This window comes from Cebus imitator, unplaced genomic scaffold (assembly GCF_001604975.1).
Source record: "Cebus imitator isolate Cc_AM_T3 unplaced genomic scaffold, Cebus_imitator-1.0 Scaffold69, whole genome shotgun sequence".
NCBI classification, from domain to species: Eukaryota; Metazoa; Chordata; class Mammalia; order Primates; family Cebidae; genus Cebus; species Cebus imitator.
In genome coordinates this window covers 4,277,969-4,290,102 of record NW_016107384.1, presented here as the reverse complement: position 1 = coordinate 4,290,102, position 12,134 = coordinate 4,277,969, and the positions used below count along the sequence as shown (strand labels likewise).

Sequence of the window (12,134 nt, the reverse complement as noted above, 5' to 3'; positions counted from 1 at the left end):
TAATTGCATATATGTGAAAAGACAAGCTGCATCAACTAACCCCTGTCAGCCAGCTTTTTAAAAATTTGTTTTTATTTTTATAGATCAGGGGGTACATGTGTAACTCTATTACATGGATATATTGCATAGCGGTGTAGTCTGGGCTTTTAGTATACTCATCACCCAAATAGTGAGCATTGTACCTAAAAGGCAATTTTTCAGTTGCCTCACCTCCTTCCTTTTCCTACCCTACTTTGGAGTCCCTAGTGTCTATTATTCTCCCCTGTATTTCCAAGTATATCCATTGCTTAGCTCTCACTTAAAATTGAGAACATAGAGTAATTGATTTTTTGTTTCTGAGTTATCCTCTTAGGATAATGACCTCAAGATCCATTCATATGGCTGCAAATGACATATTTTCATTCTTTTTCATCTCTGTGTAGTACTCCATAGTGTATATGTACCACATTTTCTTTTTCTTTCTTTTTTTTTTTTTTTAAGCATACAGCATCCAGGATTCCCAGGCAGTCTTACATCCAACTACTAACCAGGCCCAACCCTGCTTAGCTTCTGAGATCAGGTGAGATCACACGTGTTCAGGGTGGAATGGCCGTAGACTGTATCACATTTGCTTTATGAAGTCATCCATTGGATAAGTATTTAGGTTCATTCCATGATTCTGCTATTGTGAATACTGCTGTGATAAATGTACAAGTGCAGGTGTCTTTTTCTTTAGGTAGATACTCAGTATCTACCCTACTCAGTGGGATTGCTGTGTTGAATGACTTCTTTGAGAAATTTCCATACTATTTTCCACAGAGGTTCATTTTTTCCACATCTTTGCTCCCATCTTTATTTCCTGACTTTTTATAATAGCAATTCTGACTCGTATGAGATGGTATCTTATAGTGGTTTTAATTGCCATGTTTCTTCTGTTTAGTGATTTGAGTATTTTTTTCATGTTTGTTGCCCACTTGTATGTAATCCTTTGGGAAATATCTGTTCATGTCCTTTTCCCAATTTTTAATGGGGTATTTTTTTTTTTCTTGTTGAGCTATTTGAGTTCCTTGTTGACTCTGAGTGTTAGTCCTTTGTTGAATGCATAGTTTACAGCAAATAGCACCTCTCTTCTACAGTTGGTTGGTTTAATGTGTTGATTATTTCTTTTGCTGTCTACAAGTTTAGTTTAATTGAGTCTCATTTGTCTATTTTTGTTTTTGTTGCATTTGCTTTTGAAGTCTTAGTTATAAAATCTTTGCTTAGGCTGATGTCCAGAAGAGTTTTTCCTAGGTTTTATTCTAGGATTTTCAGTTTCAGGTCTAATGTTCAAATCTCTAATCCATCTCGAGTTGCTTCCTGTATATGGTGAGAGATGGGTCCAGTTTTGCTATTCTTCGTATGGCTATCCAATTTTTCCAATACCATTTATTGAACAGTGGGTCCTTTCTTTGTTTTTTTTTATTTTTTTTATTTTTTTTGGGTCCTTTCTTTACTATATATTTTTACCAGTTCTATCAAAGATCAGTTAGTGGTAGGTATGTAGCATTATTTTTGGGTTCTCTATTCTGTTTCATTGATCTATGTGTCTATTTTTCTATCAGTACTGATATGGTTTGGCTCTGTTTCCCCACCCAAATCTTAGCTTGTAGCTCATCTAATTCCCATGTGTTGTGGGAGGGACCTGGTGGGAGATGATTGAATTATGGGACTAGGTCTTGTTGTTGTTGTTGTTCTTATGATAATGAGTGGGTCTCCCAAGGTCTGATGGTTTTAAATACAGGAGTTTCCTTGCACAAGGTCTCTCTTTGCCTGCTGACATCCACATAAGATGTCACTTGCTCCTCCTTGCCTTCCACCACAATTGTGAGGTGTCCCCAGCCATGTGGAACTGTAATTCCAATAAACCTATTTCTTTTGTAAACTTCCCAGTCTCAGGTATGTCTTATCACTAGTATGAAACAGACTAATACAGTAATTTAATAACAATAGAGTGAGGAATTGCTGAAGAGATACCTCAAAATGTGGAGTGACTTTGGAACTAGGTAACAGGCAGAGGCTGGAGCAGTTTGGAGGGCTCAGAAGAAGACAGAAAAATGTGAGAAAGTTTGGAACTTCTTAGAGACTTGTTAAATGGCTTTGACAAAAATGCTGATAGTGATATGAACAATAAGGTCCAGGCTGAGGTGGTCTCAAATGGAGATGAGGGACTTGTTGGGAACTGGAGTAAAGGTCACTCCTGTTATGTTTTAGCAAAGAGCCTCGCAGTATTTTGTCCCTGCCCTAGAGATTTACAGAATTTTGAACTTGAGAGACATGATTTAGGGTATCTGGTAGAAGAAATTTCTAAGCAGAAAAGCATTCAAGAGGTGACTTGGGTGCTTTAAAAGGCATTCAGTTTCAAAATAGAAACACAGAATAAAAGTTTAGAAAATTTGCAGCCTAACAATGCAATAGAAAAGAAAATCCTGTTTTCTGAGGAGAAATTCAAGCTGGTTGCAGAAATTTGCATAAGAAATGAGAAGCTGAATGTTAATCCCCAAGACAATGGGGAAAATGTCTCCAGGATATGTCAGAGGTCTTTACAGCAGCCCCTGCCACCATAGGCTGGAGGCCTGGGAGGAAAAATTGGTCTCGTGGACTGGGCCCAGGGTCCCCATGCTGTGTGCTGTCTAGGGACTTAGTGCTCTGCAACCCAGCCACTCCAGCCATGGCTGAAAGGGGCCAATGTGGAGCTCAGGCCATGGCTTCAGAGGGTACAAGCCTCAAGCCTTGGCATCTTCCATGTGGTGTTAAGCCTGCAAGTGCACAGAAGTCAAGGACTGAGGTTTGAGAACCTCTGCCTAGATTTCAGAAGATGTATGGAAATGCCTGTATTCCCATGCAGAAGTTTGCTATAGGGTTGGGGTCCTCATGGAGAACCTCTCCTAGGACAGTGTAGAGGAGAAATGTGGGGTGTAGAAGAGAAATCTGTGTGTGTGTGTATTTTTTAGTAGAGATGGGTTTTGTTATGTTGGCCAGGCTGGTCTCAAACTCCTGACCTAAAGTAATCTGCCCAATTTAGCCTCCCAAAGTGCTGGCATCACAGGCATGAGCCACTGTTTCCAGCTTCAATATATTTATATAGTTTTGATAGTTCCTCTTGGTATTGATTTCTAGTTTTATTCCACTGTGGTCCAAGAAGAAGATGCTTGGTGTGATGTCATTCTATCTTGCTTTATGTACAGACATATTATCTATTTTGGAAAATGATCCATGTACAAATGAGAAAAAAGGTATATTCTTTCATTGTTGGGTAGAATGTTCTAAAAATGTCTATTAGGTTCATTTGGTCTAAAGCTCAGTTTAAGCTCAGAATTTCTTTGTTGATTTTCTGCCTAAATGATCTGTCTAGTGCTATCTCGGGGTGTTTTGAAGTCCTCCATTATTATGATATTGCTGTTTATCCCGTTTTGTAGGTCTAGGAGTATTTGTTTTATGAATCTATGTGCACATATATTTAGGATAGTTATATCTTTTTGTTGAATTGAACCCTTTATTATTATATAATAATTTTCTTTATCTGTTTTTACTGTTGTTGATTTCATGTCTGTTTTATCTGATATAAGTATAGCTACTCTTGCTCATTTTTGTTTTCCATCTGTGTGGTATATATTTTTCAACCCCTTTATTTGAGCATATGAATGTCTACCCATTAGGTGGGTTTCTTGTAGGCAGCAAATGCTTCAGCCAGCTAACTTGTGAACCCAAATAACATGTGGTGTGACACTGTAGGTGATTTAGTTATATGTTTCCTCAGAAATTGTCTGATTTGGAAAATTACAAAAGAACAAGAACTTATAGAAATACATACTAAGAGCACCTAACCCAGATTAAGTCTTGAAAAAGGGGTAAGAGTTAATCAAAAAAGGAAAAATAAGGGGTGTTTCAGGTAGAAAAAGTCATGTGTGACAGCGTAGTAGTATGAGAAAATCTTTGCTGAAAATATTTAGTTCATTATGGGATTGCAAATATGGCTAGTCCTAAATAGAAACCTTCAGAGTAGAGAACAAGTACCAACTTGTACAGTAAGGTGAGCGAGGGAGAGAATATTATCTTGAGGAAAGGATAGTGTCCTTATCTCACTACTCCCAAGTGTTTTGTGAAACCAAGAAAAGAATAACCCATTCTCTGATTGCTGGAAACCCAATGTATGGCAACTCTTGAGTCTGGTTGAAGGCATGTCCATTCCCATTTATTCAGAGCACCTACTTTGTGCCAGACGCTGTTCTAGGCACTAAGGATAGAGCAGTGAATGAAAAAGATCAAGAAACCTACTCTTGTGGTACTTTCAGCATGGATTTTATCCAGCTTTAGGAAAGATTCACTTGCAGGTAAAGTCCCTTTCTGGAGAGCTAACCTACAGCCCTGGTCTAAAAGGCTCTTATCTCTCATGAATTTTCTACACTGAAGCACCCAGATGCCAATTCTTTATAACAAATGCTTTATTTCAAATTTTATCGTTTCATGATGGGTATTTTTACATTATGTATAGCTCTGAAATAAATTTCCTATCAACAAAGTATATATTGCTGCAAGATGTCCTTTTCAATAAAGATATATCAAAGTATTATGCAAGTATTAAAAAGGATATTGGTTAGAATCTTCAAGAACTAGTCAACTGTAAAAACAATTTCTTAAAGGTTATCTGTAGAGTGAGCTTTCATATGTTCATACTTTATTCCAAAAGATTCTATGTTTTTAGAAGACAATAACATTAGAATGAGCTTTAATTTTTGATATTTAAAAAATGGACTGAAATATAACACCAGATTTTGTAGTACTTCAATATCTCTGCTACCTTCTGGTAATCACAGCCTATATGAAATCTACTTTTGGAAGTGACAAATACAACTGTGAGATCTCTTTGAAACAAGTCAATAATAAAAACACATAAGCCAATTTAACAAGCAAATTAAATTAAATTTTAATTCAGCAGGGAAATGTTTATTGCCCTTATAATTCCATATTTACCTGGCTTGGGATTGAAATAGTGGATAAGGGCAAGATGGCAATAATGCTGAGCTTACTATAACAAAGAATGTTAGGGTTTTTTCAATAATAAAAGCTGTATTTCCTTTCTCTGAAAAATTCATAGCCACAATATGCTTGTTTTTCATTTAATATGTGTCTATTATGGTTTTGTATAGAACTTACCCATAATATAAGTATGAACGTGGTCCCAGACTACAATTTCTTATTTATCTGGGGAATATACTATGGACAGGTATCATTTAGCAACATTTATTTGGGTTGAGGAAAATGTATCTGATCTTGTTAACTACTCAAGGAAATATATATTATTTAAAATATAGATTCGACTAGGGAAAATATGAAAGAAGACTAATTTGGATGGGCAAAAGACTGAAAACTGACCTACATCTTATTTATTTTATTCCTGCAATGAGTATGATGAGTTCACAAAAAAAGTTACCAATATTAATATGACGCAGAAGAAACCTGTGTTTTCTTCTACATTATATTGATAAGACAAGGACTGTACAATAATGCTGTCAGTGCATCCTATATTTTTGCAATTTATTGAAACACCCTGAAAAACAGAATATAACAAATAATTTATTTAATGGGAAAATAACATATGAATAGAATAAATCCAATCTGGTAAACAGAGATTTACCAAAACTGCGCTATCAAGGAGATTATTGACATCACAATGAAATACATTAAAAAAATAAAATCATGTAATTTTCATGGAACAACACCACATTTCTAAAAGGGTATAAATGAAAAAAATCCTATCTATAATATAAACACATTAGTTGTCCTAGAATTATGAACTCAGTAAGAGCATCCTTGCCTTAAAAAACTCAAAGTGCAAGATGAGAAGGCAGATAATAATAGAATTTGGGAGCAGAGAAGAAGCACTTAATTTGACTGGTGAAGAAAAGAGAAGAAAGAGAGAAGAGTGGCAGTAGGTTATTCACAAGAGAACAATTCCTGAAGAAAAGTATGAGGCAGCATGAGCAGAAGCATATCGGAGAGAAAAAGAACAGTATATCGATAACAAAAGGAGTTTGGGCTCATGTACATGACAAGGAAAGAACAAAAGATGAAGGCAAAGGTACAGTTATGAGTTAGATCATGAGAAGACTTCAAAACTATAACATTATCTTGTGGAAATGAAAGACTATTACTGAATTGGTTTTAAGGTAAATGGCAATCAAGAAAGAGGCATGAATTTGAAGAGAACAAAATCAGGTGTAGAGACATTATTTAGGAGGCTATTTCTGTAGTTTCAAGTGATATATAATGAAGATCTGAATAGGATATTAATATTAACAATAAAAAGAGAGAACAGATTCAAGAAATATTTAAGAAGTAAAAATCAATGGAATTTGTTGACTCATAGGAATTCAGAAGAAAGAGCAGTTCTAAAAAGAACATTTGCTGCCTTCCATTTTAGACATTTTGAATTGGGTTTACCAAGAAATATCAACTGAAAATGTCCAGCAGATAGTTTTGATGTACAAACTGAAACTAAAGAGAGAGATGTGGCTTCTCCATTTGGGAGTCATCAGCATATAGGCTGGGGTTAAGGAAACCAGAGGAGTATATGGAGACAGTTCAAGGAAGAGACATATAACAATTATCACAAACAGTGAAAAAAAATTCTTATATGACAGTTACAATATATCATAGTAAGATTTTTTATGTGATATTGTCATTTTTCTGACATTTTAAATGAAATAACCAGAAACATTTCTCAGCTACCTCCCCTGTGCTCAGTGCTGAGAGAAAAAGGAGAGAAGTAAAATTTATTCCCTAGTTAATACTTTGACAATACTTTATTTCCCACATGGATTTATACATACATGCTTCTTTATGCTTTATATGATGAAAGTTCTCATATCACAATAGGTACTTTATATTTTTTCATTCTGTTTTTTATAATAGAATACTTTTGTTATCAACTGTCAGCAGCAGGATCATGAACCATGATTGAGAGGTGAAAACAGTATGGGATTTGTAGTAAAAACCTGGGCTGTTTCATTCAATGTCAGTGTGACTTTGGGGAAATTACTTAACTGAATTTTAAATTTCTCAATTTTAAGACAGATAATACTGCTTATTCATACAGCTGTTATGAGCATCAGTTCAAATTATAAATATAAAAGAACTGTCAAAACTAAAGGTCTATATAAGTGTTAGCTAACACTATCACTAAACCCTCTGTGGTAGACTACCTAGACAGTATTGGAAAGTGAGGGTTAGAAGATCCACATCAAGACTGCCAATGAAGATTGGCCTCATAGAAGGCCAAACACAGGAGCACCTTGAAGCCTGTAATCCATTTGGCGTAAGGAATCTGAAGCCATGAGCATAGTTTTGGTCAGAGGGCACGCAGGTCATGAGGAGAGCCAGTATGTAGAACATGACTCCATGAATCAGCACATATTGACACTGGGACAACTGTATGACATAGTGTGGAAATGTCTCATTTGTTCTAGGTTATGGCTAACTAGACCCACTCTGCAGATGCTCATAAATAGCTGTTGAAAAACTTTTGGTTATAAAAGAGCTTGATAGTATCCCTCTGGAAATGACCAGATTATTTAAATCACGCACACAGAAAAACATCTGCAATTCTGGCCTAAATGACAGCCATTTAAATCTTGAATTTTGGGGAAAAAAAAAAAAAGAAAAGTGGTGATACTGAATAGTGTGGTTTTCACTAATGACTAACTGACTAAGTAGCCTAGATAATTTCAGTAAATATAGAATGCATCTGCAAAGAACACTGGTTTTGGTTAGGATGCTTTCGTTCTAATTGTATCCTTACCACTAACAAACCATGTTACTTTGGATAATTCTGTTTAACTTATTTTTCAAGGTCTAATTCTAAATGTGTAGATAATATCAAAAAGACACTATTTTAATTAGTGCTTTTTTTGACACTTATAAACAGTGTATTCAATGTGTACAATAATTTTGAAAGGTAGTTACCATTCCATTTAAAATGAGAAAATGGAGGTAAAGAGATCAAATAATTACACAGAGTCAAGCAGGTACAGGGTGAAGGCAGGATTCCTATCATAATATGCCTTCTTCCAAAGACTATATAATTTTTGTTTTTCAAAACATGATTTTCTCAAGACTTTTTCACCCTTAAATTGTTTTTATTTTTATTTTTATTTTTTATTGTACTTTAAGCTCTAGGGTACACGTACACATCCCGCAGGATTGTTCCACAGGTACACACATGCCACGTGGTTTGCAGTCTTGGTCCCCCTCATCGCCTAAATCTGGCATTTCTCCCAAACTACAAGGCTACAGTAATCAAAACAGCATGGTACTGGTACCAAAACAAAGATATAGACCAATGGAACAGAGCAGAGGTCCTGGAAGCAACGCCACACATCTACAACCATCTGATCTTTGACAACACTGACAAAAACAGGCAATGGGGAAAGAATTCCCTGTTCAATAAATGGTGTTGGGAAAATTGGCTACCCATGTGCAAAAAGCTGAAACTGGACCTCTTCCTTACACTAAAATTAACTCCAGATAGATTAAAGATTTAAATATAAGACCTAATACCATAAAAACCCTAGAAGAACACCTAGGCAATACCATTCAGGACAGAGGCACAGGCAAGGACTTCATGATTAAAACATCAAAAGCAATGGCAATGAAGGTCAAAATAGACAAATGGTATCTAATCAAATTTAAGAGCTTCTGCACAGCAAAAGAAAAAATCATTAGAGTGAACCAGCAACCAACAGAATGGGAAAAATTTTTGCAATCCACCCATCTGACAAAGAGCTAATATCCAGAATCTACAAAGAACTAAAGCAGATTTACAAGAAAAAAACACACAATCCCAACAAAAAGTAGGCAAAGGATATGAACAGACACTTCTCAAAAGAAAACATTTATGTGGCCAACAAACATATGAAAAAACGCTCCTCATCACTGGTCATTAGAGAAATGCAAATCAAAACCATCTTGAGATACCATCTCAAGCCAGTTAGAATGGAATTCATTAAAAAATCTGGAGACAACAGATGCTGGAGAGGATGTGGAGAAATAGGAACACTTTTACACTGTTGGTGGGAGTGTAAATTAGTTCAACCATTGTAGAAGACAGTGTGGCGATTCCTCAAGGATCTAGAAATAGAAATTCCATTTGACCTAGCAATACCATTACTGGGTGTATACCCAAAGGATTATAAATCATTCTACTATAAAGACGCATGCACACGTATGTTCATTGCAGCACTGTTTCCAATAGCAAAGACCTGGAGCCAACCCAAATGCCCATCAATGATAGACTGGACAAAAAAAATGTGGCAAATATACCCCATGAAATACTATGCAGCCATTAAAATCTATGACTTCATGTCCTTTGTAGGGACATGGATGAATTCGGAAACCATCATTCTCAGGAAACTGACACAGGAACAGAAAACCAAACACTGCATATTTTCACTCATAGGTAGGTAATGAACAATGAGAACACGTGGGCATAAAGAGGGGAACATTACACACTGGGGTAGGTTGTGGGGAAGGGGACTAGGGGAGGGAAAGTGAGGGGTGGGGAGGCTGGGGAGGGAAAACATCCTTAACATTTTATAAGATAAATGTTTAACCAAATACAATGAGTACAAATGTAAATTCCAGGTTCTATTAAGTACTGTATCAAAGCTTAGTTATGGGATCCTGAAAAAAAACCCCAAGCCCTCCCTGTTTCATGTTTAAAATCATTTAAATAAAGATAATTCATGCTACCAATTATCTCACAAGATGTAGGAAGTAAAAGTGCTTATAGCCTTGAAGACACAAAGAATATGGCTAACAATATAACTGCCTATCATATGTCTAACAAATCTCTTGAGACTTCTTGAAGTTTAAAAAAAAAATCATACTTTTAATGCTCGACGTATGACCGAATAATAAAGATTATCAGATGGGGATTGAAGGAAATTTCTTTCATTGGTAAATAAAATGCACAGGCTAACATCATTCATTTTCCAATCTATTACTGCTGCTTCTTAATACCATTGCCTGGTTTCTAAAAGAAATTCCTTAGAAGGACATTTATCTAAAAATACCTAAGGAATAAAGCTTAAGGAAGAGAGAATGAACATCCTGCTACTTGACATTAATCTCATTAACTCTGAGTACGCAACAGACGGCTCTGGCATTATTCCTAACTGGAAGACACTGAAGTTAAAGCACAAGGCTTTAAAGCTAATGGGAGCTGCAAAACTGAAAACACTGTATGTCAACTTGATAATATGCCCTTAAGTTATTTTTCATGGATAGTGTCATTCTTCTGTTTAATCAAGAGTTAAAAGCATGTGCAGTAATTCTTTATTTTCACAATATTCTTTCTGACAATAAAGATAACAACTATGAGAACAGCTTTTAGCTTGCTAAACCTGATGTACTGGTTTTGTTAATAAAAAATTCATGACAATTAATGAAATGGATCTATTAAGACAGTCCCCCAAAGTAGTACAACTGCCCCACCTACAAATGAACTTCTCATGACCTATATTATTCAAAAAGAACTGTAGTAACTTGCATTAAAAATTGCTACATACAAAAGGTTCAAACCAAATCAAAGCATTACTCAGATGCTGGCAAGATGCTTCAAGTGAAGAATGCTTGATACGGCCACTTTTAATCAAGTTTTCATTTGTTGTTCATACTCATAAAACTAATTCTATAATTGATGCTTTTCTACTATATTAAAATTTTAATGCAAACCTACATTTAAAACACATTTTAAGATATTAAGTAACACTTGGCTAAGTTCCAGATTTCACACTTTCTTATTAGAACTGCATTGAAAAGATAGACTTTTTGGTAGGTATCTCTTTCTTTTCATCTCGAATCCTTAATGGTCAAGTGCTAGGCAAAGAGAATAGACAAAAGAACCTTAAGGTTCATAATGATTAATTTGATACATTTTGACAAACCCAATTCAGCAAAACAGTTACTTTCTACAGGCTGCCCCTTAAAAACAATCCTTTAACTAAGTCGCTTTGATTTTTAAAATCAAGTGGATGTCAGTCTTTTTCTATCATAAATGTATTTCTTCATTAAACAATCCTATGATTATGAAAGAGAATCAGCTCCATTTCCATATGTAAGAATCACAGTCTATAAAGAAAACCTCATTGTTTAAGAATAAAAGACCACCGAGATGGCATCGAGATGGCATGTGAATGTATTATCCATGATAAGAATATGAAAACCTTTTGATGTACAATCTTTTCTAAACCAAAAAAGCCTCACCATATTTGAGGCTATCTTTCATTTGGAAAAATTATTTTTAAAAATTCTCAAAAAAACACAAGTAGAAGAAACACTGGCTTCTGACACTTATAAGGCCATCTCAATAGCTGCCTTCTTTCTCTTCCACAAATGTTAGTTGAGCATCTACACCAATGTGCAAGACAGTGGAGAATAAGGTACAGAGATGAAGTAGGGGGTGATACACAGGTGAACAAGAAAGATGAACTATTTACAACTGTTGTGATGAGGGCAGAATATACACCAATGTGTACAAAGTAGCTAATATTGCCTTGGGGAAGAGGTATCAAGAACTCCATAGAAAATATCAATCTTTATGAATAAATGTGATATAGACATTAAAAATAAATTTTTAGAATAATTTAAATATAGGAAACAAATAATATTTCTATTTAAAAACTATAATATTGGCTGGGTGTGGTGGCTAACGCCTATAATCCCAGCACTTTGGGAGGCTGAGGCAGGTGGATCACCTGAGGCTGGGAGTTCAGGACCCGCCTGACCAACATGGATAAACTCTGTCTTTACTAAAAATACAAAATTAGCTGGACACAGAGATATATGCCTGTAATCCCAGCTACTCAGGAGGCTGATGCAGGAGAATTGCTTGACCCCGGGAGGCAGAGGTTGCAGTGAGCCAAGATCATGCCATTGCACACTAGCCTGGGAAACAGGAGCAAAACTCCATGTCAAAAAACAAACAAACAAACAAAAAAACCCTATAATATTATGGATGCCTTAACTTTATAAATACAGTTATAAAACCACTTTATTAAATTTTTAAGTGAATACATAATGTTTTACATATCAAGGTATAAAGCTTCTTAAAAAATTCA

At 35.4% G+C, this 12,134-nt stretch overlaps 1 protein-coding gene and 1 pseudogene across 6 annotated transcripts in view; both read right to left on the bottom strand.

Annotated features, from left to right (window-relative positions):
* Window positions 1-12,134, bottom strand: part of MIPOL1 (mirror-image polydactyly 1) — a 373,668-nt gene that overhangs the window by 111,979 nt on the left and 249,555 nt on the right. The gene's annotated exons all lie outside the window — the stretch shown is intronic.
* LOC119471685 lies at window positions 479-597 on the bottom strand (annotated as a pseudogene).